Source organism: Panthera onca, chromosome A1 (genome assembly GCF_046562875.1).
Source record: "Panthera onca isolate mPanOnc1 chromosome A1, mPanOnc1 haplotype 2, whole genome shotgun sequence".
In the NCBI taxonomy this organism is placed as follows: domain Eukaryota; kingdom Metazoa; phylum Chordata; class Mammalia; order Carnivora; family Felidae; genus Panthera; species Panthera onca.
In genome coordinates this window covers 127,391,163-127,399,678 of record NC_138339.1, presented here as the reverse complement: position 1 = coordinate 127,399,678, position 8,516 = coordinate 127,391,163, and positions in this window count along the sequence as shown.

Here is an 8,516-nt window from a genome sequence, read left to right as displayed (position 1 = left end):
AAAAAAAGACACTGTAGTGGGGACAGTAGGAAAATTCCCAGAAGCGTTTGGGCCTTGGACACAGGTTTTTTTGTTTTTTTTTTTTAAGTTTATTTATTTATTTTGAGAGAGACAGAGACAGCATGAGCGGAGGAGGAGCAGAGAGAAGGAGAGAATCCCCAGCAGGCCGTGCACCGTCAGTGCAGAGCCCAATGCACGGCTCAGACACACAAACCGTGAGATCATGACCTGAGTGGAAACCAAGTGTCAGATGCTTAACTGACTAAGCCACCCAGGACCCCTGGATACAGATTTTTTTCCTGAGACTGAAGACTTAAGGCCCAACCTAGAAGTGATGATCAGGGCTGTATGGGCATTCAGCTGGGCCTGTTGACAATCCACCATGTCAGAGATGGAACGTTGTGACCACAGCCTGCGCCTGGAATGGTCCAGAGCGCTGCTGTCCGGTAGAATTTTCTGTGATGATAGAAATTTTCTTGAGTATCTGAGCTGTCCAGCGCAGTGCCTTCTCGTGTCTGTGGAGATTTTGAAATGTGGCTAGTGCAACTGAACGCCTCCGTTTTTCCTTCTATTTAATTCTGTTTAATTTGAATTAATTTAAACTTAAGTAGGCCTGTGTGGCCGGTGGCTGCTGTGTTTCCCAGCACAGCTCCAGAGCGTCTTGATTTGACCCTTTCCCCGGGTCTGTTCCTCATTGCACTATCAAAAATAAATTTCATCAGAAAGAGCTTACATTGCTCTTTGGCCGTTTTAGGTGCGTAATGCTTCGAGTTTTAACGTTTGGCCGAGAGACAGAGGCCAGATGGAGTTGACTTGGCTTAGACCGAAGACAAGAAAAGGTGGCTTTTACTCTTCGAGTGAAATGGAAAGGAGGAGTGTTTTCCTATTGACACTCTTGTGGCTGACAGTTGCCTGGTAGTTAAGCTCGAGGAGCAGCTAGTGAGGCCCAGTGAAATCTATCCTCAGAAGGAAGGGAGACGTGAGAACCCACGTCTCCTCCTTTGGCCCGTGTTTGGGAATCTGTGAGTTTGAGGTTCTCTGCTCTTTTCCACGGCTCCTGGAGAGCCACAGACAACATTTAGCTCTCATAAAGCTATTTCACCCAAATGACTCCTTGTTTCCCTGCTTCCCAGATGGATACTATATACTGTCTTGCTTTAGAGTGAGGATATTTATTTCTGCACACTGTTTAGACATGATCTTAAGCAACACTTCATTTATTTACACGTTTGCATGTTTTTGACCCTTGGGGATGAAAAATCAAGGGTTTGCCTGCAAGCAGAATATCTCAAAGGAGGTGGCTCCAGGGGTGAGAGGGCCTGCATCGGCTAGACCGACGCAGGGCCTCAGTTCATCTTGCCTCTTTCTCCTCGCTTCTTTCTGGCGTGTGTTCGTCAGATGGGGTGGCTCTGGGGTGTGAAGCTCAGTCCATTTGCCGCTTCTGTGTCCATGTTCAACGGGAGCCCGTGGGTCCAGACTGGAAGTCACAGACCAGCACAGCCGAGGGTTCGGTAACGCGGGTAGATCGTCCTGTTTTAGGTGAGGCACTGCGGCAGGAGGGGAGCGCTCAGGGTCATGCTAACACTGCACTGTGTACATGTAAGACACAAATGAGGGATTTAGAGGCGAGGAGGCTGATGAGTGTTGCTAGGCAACCCTTCCTCTGGGTCTGGAGGTAACATAATCTCTGGGAGCAGCCTGGGAGGAGGGCCTCCTAAGGACAAAGCTGAACTTCTGTTCCTGTGCCTGCCTGGCCTACCTCTAGGAGGGGGCGGGAAAGGTCGGCAGAGCCACGTTGTTATATAAGCTGCTTGGATGACGGATGCGTCCGTGGCTTCCGTGTTGGTCGTGTTCTCTTTTTCTTGTATTTATTTGTACCTTGCCTTATACAAAAGAGGATCTAAGGGGCTTTCAGAAATACAGATGCTACAGCAGGATAAATACAGTAAATAAAGGTAGAAGCTGGGCAAAGGGAAAAGAAGGGTAAGAACAGGGGTGTGGCTGGTCAGTCAGCAGGTATTTATTGAGTATCGACCATGCGCCCCGCTCTGTGGCTTTAGCAGTGAACCCGACAGCTGTCAGCCCTGGTGGTTCCTGCTCTCCTGAAGCTTACAGTGTTACAAAAGAGGTGTTTTTTGGTTTGTTGGTTGTTTTTTAAGCTACAGGTCCAGTGGCTCTTATTAGCTGTAGGCTGCAAATTAGACTGAGCCTCCTTAGCGGCCAAAGCAAGAGGGGAACACAATGGTGAGGGGCTGCGTGTATTCTCAGTGTTGTATTGGTTACAGTAGAGTCACCACCAGAGTCCAGATGTCCTGGCCAGCTGCCCGTGGTGAAGAGCTTGAGCATCTGGGGCCTGGTGAGTTCTTGAGCTCTCCCTACACCTTCCCAGGTGCCATGTCTTAGGCTAGACTGTCCCTTCCCCCTGGGATGCCTCCATCTCCGCGATTGTGACTGTGCTCTCCCCTTACCTGTTGAGGGGTCTCCATAGTTTTTGCTGTTCCCCCTACTGTCACTATGTCATTTGGTTCTCCCAGAAACACCTGTAAGCCAGCTGCGATTTCAGTCATCTTAACCATGAAAGGAAGCAGAGGCGCAGAGGGCCGGCAGGTTGCCGGAGGTCCTATAGCTTCATGACTGCAACCCCTATCTTTGGCCTTTTCCGATTTGGTATTCCTTATTCTTCCTATAGAGGGAGCTGGCTTGCTCATAGACCCTGGAGGAGCCTAATCCGTCAGCCCCTGGCAGCTCTTTGGGAAGCAGGAAGCACTTCATCACCCCCTTCCATTGGCAGAAAGGACCTCCTTTTGTTCCATGGAGGGGTGTGTTGGGCAGCTCTTGGCATCTGGGAATCCATCCTCCCAAGGCAGTCATTTTATTTGTCTTTTTGTTCATTTGTTTGTTCAGCAAATACTCATTTATTCATACATTGCGGAAATACTTCTTAAATATGCCATGTACTGTTAACCCCCCATCCTCCCTGCCGACAAGGAGCTCAAAGTTCATCTGAGGGAGAAACGTCAGTACATGTGAGGTTAGAGGACAGCGTGAGAAAGCTATGAGCATGACTTAGTATGAATGCTAATCAGCAGACTAAATTCATGCCGCCTGAACAACCAGGTCATGTGTTCTCATTCCAGAGCTCCCCTCATCCTGTGCCCCTTCCATATGTCTCTCTCTGTTTGGGCAAAATTCACTGTCATGTGCAAGGGTTCAGAATACAACACACTCCGTACGAGTTAGTCGTACAGAAGTTAAGAAGGATCTCACCTCCTTGTTCTTGGAAGCATACTTCTGTTAATGCAACCTTTATTTATAGTAGCCTACTGTTATAAGACAGAGCCTATGACAGGTAAGCCTGCAATACCCACCTTTTGTATGAGCAGTACTTTCCCAAGTGCCTGGAGCTCTGGGGCCCATTTCTTCCCGAAGAATGTCCAGGGAATCTTTCTTACTGACGAGAGGTCATGTTGCTTATGTGTCCCCCTTTAATGAATGTGGCCCACACTCACCTTACACAGCAGTGGTTTGGGGTGGATTTCAATGTTTTGATCCCTCTTTATTTATTTATTTTTTTTTTTAATTTTTTTTTTCTTCAACGTTTTTTATTTATTTTTTTTTGGGACAGAGAGAGACAGAGCATGAACAGGGGAGGGGCAGAGAGAGAGGGAGACACAGAATCGGAAACAGGCTCCAGGCTCCGAGCCATCAGCCCAGAGCCTGACGCGGGGCTCGAACTCACAGACCGCGAGATCGTGACCTGGCTGAAGTCGGACGCTTAACCGACTGCGCCACCCAGGCGCCCCTGATCCCTCTTTAAAGAGAGCAACCACAGCTCTTCCACTTATGAATTCTGAAATACCCTTTTGCAGCCACTGGGGTGAGAGATGATTGGGCCGTCGTTAGCATTCCATGCATCTCCTTGAGATACAGACCTGCATAAGTAAAAACATACTTCTGTTTTCTGAGATCCAAGGTACCAATCTCAGGGACTGTCAGACAGGATCAGGGGGCAGCCTGTGGGTAACATTCTCAGACTTGGTAAGTAGCTGGCCCGCCGATAGAGGAGATTAAGGTGCTTTTCATCTCCTTGCCCCTAATGGCAATATCTCTAGTTTTTAAAGTGACTTGGGAAAGTCTTCCTTTGAACAGTCAAGAGATTGTTTCAGGAAAAGCGAGTCCTATTCTAAACAGCTTGCCTGGGGGATGCTGCTGCTGAATTGTAAATGTAGTTACACGAATTTTCCCTTCTATTTGCTTAAGAGTGAGGGTTTGGCTTTCTGGTCCAGCAGTTGATGATGTCCTACAGTGCCCCGAGGCTCGTCACACCCTCCCCAAGTCGGACTGTGTGTGGAGGCCTCTGGTACATTAGGGGCTGTCTCCGGACAGTCAGATCATCTCTCTTTATGTGTCCAAGGACTCATCTGCAGGCTGGCCCTGCTACAGGGGCACTGCCCTGGTGCCACAGTCTACATGCCAGTGCCATGTATGGTGCCACATGAAACTAGCCTTAGCCCTCAGCCCGTTACGTTGGGTGGGTGGACAGGAGGAAGGCACCCTCGAAGGCAGTAGGCTGACAGAGGGATCATCAGTGTAAGAAAATTTAAGTTAACATTTAACTAACCCCTCAGTCCTTTACAAAATGGAGGCTCCGAGTGTGGACTCCAGAATCTAGAGTGCTTGGGTTCAAGTTCTGGTTCTCTAGTTATTAGCTGTGTGGCCTTGGTTGAGTCATTATGTTTCTCTGATGATGAATTTCCTCAACTGGAAAGCAGTGCCTAGTTCACTGAGACATGAGAAATGAATCAATGCATATAAAAAAACACTGCCTGCTTTACCTGTTGTGTGCTCAATGCACATCTGTTGGTATGATTATTCTAATGTTATTCATTCTTTCTTTGTGCACAAATTCCTTACCTCATTACCATTCATTAGCTTATGTACAAGGAGCTGTGGGACTAGGGGATAAAAGTAAGATTTCATTTTAATTTCATTAGAAAAAAATAAATGCACATAAAGTAAAAGTGTGTCAAAAAGCATATAAATACCAAAAAAGAGGGTTTGTTATTAATACTGATATTTAATGAGAACATCCACCTAGGCTGTAAATTGCTGCAAGAGAAAATTGCTCCCACCCTAACAATAAGAACAAACCAGACAGTTTATAAGATCATGTATGTTCAAGTCTGTCAGAGATCTGAGGACACAAGGTAGCCTGATAAATAAAAATCCAAAGGGGCACAGTCTCTCCAAAGAGAGATGGGACACCGACCATTTCATGTTGGGCAGAACAGCACGAAGAGGAAGTAGTCGTCGTCGAAGCAAGTAAGAAGGAAATTGCTGAAATCGTAATGAATTTTTTAGAGCAGAGTGTGAGCTAGTATAACTGTTTAGAATTCTTGGAAACTCTAAACCCAAGAGGTGTCTCCTCGCTCACTTTTGTCTATGAGGCTTCACTGAGAGCTTACAAGCAAGATTGGGAGTGGGACAGAAGAATAGAGAACTCTGAGTTGCAGCCATGCAGGACCTGCTTGAGCCTGCAGTTAAAGCAAAAGAAACAATAAAAACCCTCCTATGTTCCTGACCTTTCAAGAGTGAGAGGGACAGGTTACCTACTAGGGGGAAACAGGGAACACTGGACCCCCTTCTCGCAGAGGCAGAGGTACACAAGACCTCTCTAGCACTGAGGCTAGAACAGGAGAACCGAGAGAAACTCTTTTGTGCCAAGAAACCCTCTTAGGCACTGCATGGGAAGGAGTCAGTGGTCATGTGCTGCTGGGTGAGAACCGGAAACCTACCCAAGTTCTTTATTCTGTACTGAGTATGAGATAGTGGTCATCTCAGTCCTGGGGAAGGCGGGGGAGCTGAGAGTGATCCTCTCTGAGCACTGCTATGTAGAGCTACCTGAATACGTTGTCCTGAACACTGGTCTTGCAGTGAGCCCCAGGCAACAGTGTACCACAAGGAGGGGGGCAGGACTGCTGAGAGAGTCTCTTCTGTAGTGTAGAGCCTGCTGAGAGCATTGGTAGTGTAGGAGCATTTAGAGAAATTCTGTTACCTTAGCTTCACCCTAAGTACGGGGTACTACTAACTCCGTTAAGCCTCAGTATGAGATATGATAGTCTCCCACTAAGAAAATTTGAAGCCTGTAGTACACCGACTATAACTAAAGCAATAACCAAATCCCAAATCAGCTCAACTATAGACTAAACACTAACTCAACTTCTCACCTTAACAGCCTCATAGAAGAAGAGTGTTCTCCATTTTGGGGAATATTTACCTCAGTCTGTACTATATTTTGCACGCAATGTGTGGGATTCAGTATAAACTATGACACACGCATCCCAAACAATGATATGACTGCTTGTCAAGAGATAAAATAATCAATAGAACAAGATTAGAGTTGGCCCAAATCGAATTATCAGACAGGTACTGTACAATAACTATGGTAAATATGCTGAAAGATCTAGTGGAAAAGGTGAGCAACATGTGTGCATACATGGAGAATTTCAGCAGAGATGAGGAAGCTACAAAGAAAGATCTTTTAAAAAAAATTTTTTAATGTTTATTTTGAGAGAGAGAGAGAGAGAGAGAGAGAGAGAGAGAGAGAGAGAGAATGAGCAAGTGGGGAGCAGCAGAGAGAGAGGGAGACACAGAATCCGAAGCAACTCCAGGCTCTGAGCTGTCAGGACAGAGCAGACTTGGGGCTTGAACTCAGGAACTGTGAGATCACGACCTGAGCTGAAGTTGGAAGCTCAACCGACTGAGCCATCCAGGTGCCCCCTATAATGAAAGATCTAAATGGAAAAGCTAGAAATGAAAAATAGGTTGCAAAATTCTGTTGATGGACTTATCAGGAGATGGGAAACAGCAGAAGGAAGTATCAGTAAACCTAAAGGCAGGTCAATAGCAATGATCTAAATTGAAACCAGAAGAGAATAAAAGAGAGAAAACATGAAGCAGAGCACCTGAGGTCTATGGGACTCTGCCAAAAGGTCTAATCTGTGTGGAATTGAAGTCCTAGAAAAGTTGAGAGAGAAAGGGCAGAGAAAGTATTTGGAAAGATAAGAATCGTTTTCCAAAACTAATGAAAAAAAAAATCACAGCTGCAAGACTTCTAGAGAACCTCAAGCAGGGTCATAGTCACATTGCTAAAAGCAAAGGACAAAGAAAATTGAAAGCAGTCATAAAAGTAAAATCTCATATAGAAGAAAAATGTTTAATTTCTTTTTTTTTAATTTTTAACTAGGCTCCATGTCCAGTGAGGAGCTCAGTGCAGGACTTGAACTCATGACCCAGAGAGCAAGACCTCAGCTGAGATCAAGAGTTAGACACTTAACTGACGGAACCAACCAAGCACTCCTAGAAGAGCAATTTTAAGAGCAGCTGAACATCCAATTCTTGATTTCAGCTCAGGTTGTGATCCCAAAGTTGTGGGATCGAGCCCCACATCAAGCTCTGTGCTGGGCATGGAGCCTGCTTAGGATTCTCTGTCGCTTTCTCTCTTTGTCTTTTTCTCTCTCTCCTCCTCTCCCCACCCCTTCTGCATTCTCTTCTGCTTGCACTTTGTCTCTAAGGAAAAAGAAAAAAAAAGAATGACATTTGACTTCTCATCAGAAATAAGAGAGATCAGAAGACATTAATGTCATCTCTACAACGTTGCAAGGGAAAGCAAAAACTCTTGCCAATCTAGAATTCTATATCCTGTGAAAATATACTTCATAAATGAAGATGAAATATAGACATTTCATGATTGAACAAATCAGTTTCCAGGAGAGAAGAAAATGCTAAAAGGAGTTCTATAGATTGAGTCTCTCTCTCTCTCTCTCTCCCTCTCTCTCCCTCTCTCTCGCCCTCCCTCTCTCCCTCTCTCTCCCTCTCCGTCCCCCTCCTCCACTTGTTCACTCTCAAAATAAATAAAAATAAACATTAAAAAAGTACTTTTAAGTCTCTAAAAATAATTGGTCATTTAAAGTAAAACTAGTAACAGGAACATGGGGATTTATAGTCTTTGACAACTAAAACCTGTGGCAACAGGAACACAGTGGGAAGGTTGTAATCGGAAATATATTGTCATTAAGTTCTTACATTGTTCATGAAGTAATGTTTTTTGAAAGTTAACTGTGACGAATTAAAGATAAGCCTCTAATCTCCAGAAAACGCCTTGAAAATAAAATATAAGTAGGCATGCCTAAAATGTTAATAGAGGAGTTGAAATGAAATACAAAAATACTTGTTTCATTCCCCAAATTCAGGATAGGAATAACAGAAAAAGGTCATAAAGGAAAAATAACAAGCCCAGATTTGGTATATTTAAAAGAAAAATATATAAGTAATTGATTTTAATGTAAATGGATTAACTTTCCCAATTAAAAGGCCCAGAGATTGTCATACTGGATTAAAGTATAAGATGGAGCCATATGTGGTTTATAGAAAGTACAACATAAACATAAAGTCGTGATCAGGTTGAAAGTAACAAGTTGGGAAAAGGTACCATGTAAACACTATGCATAGGAAAG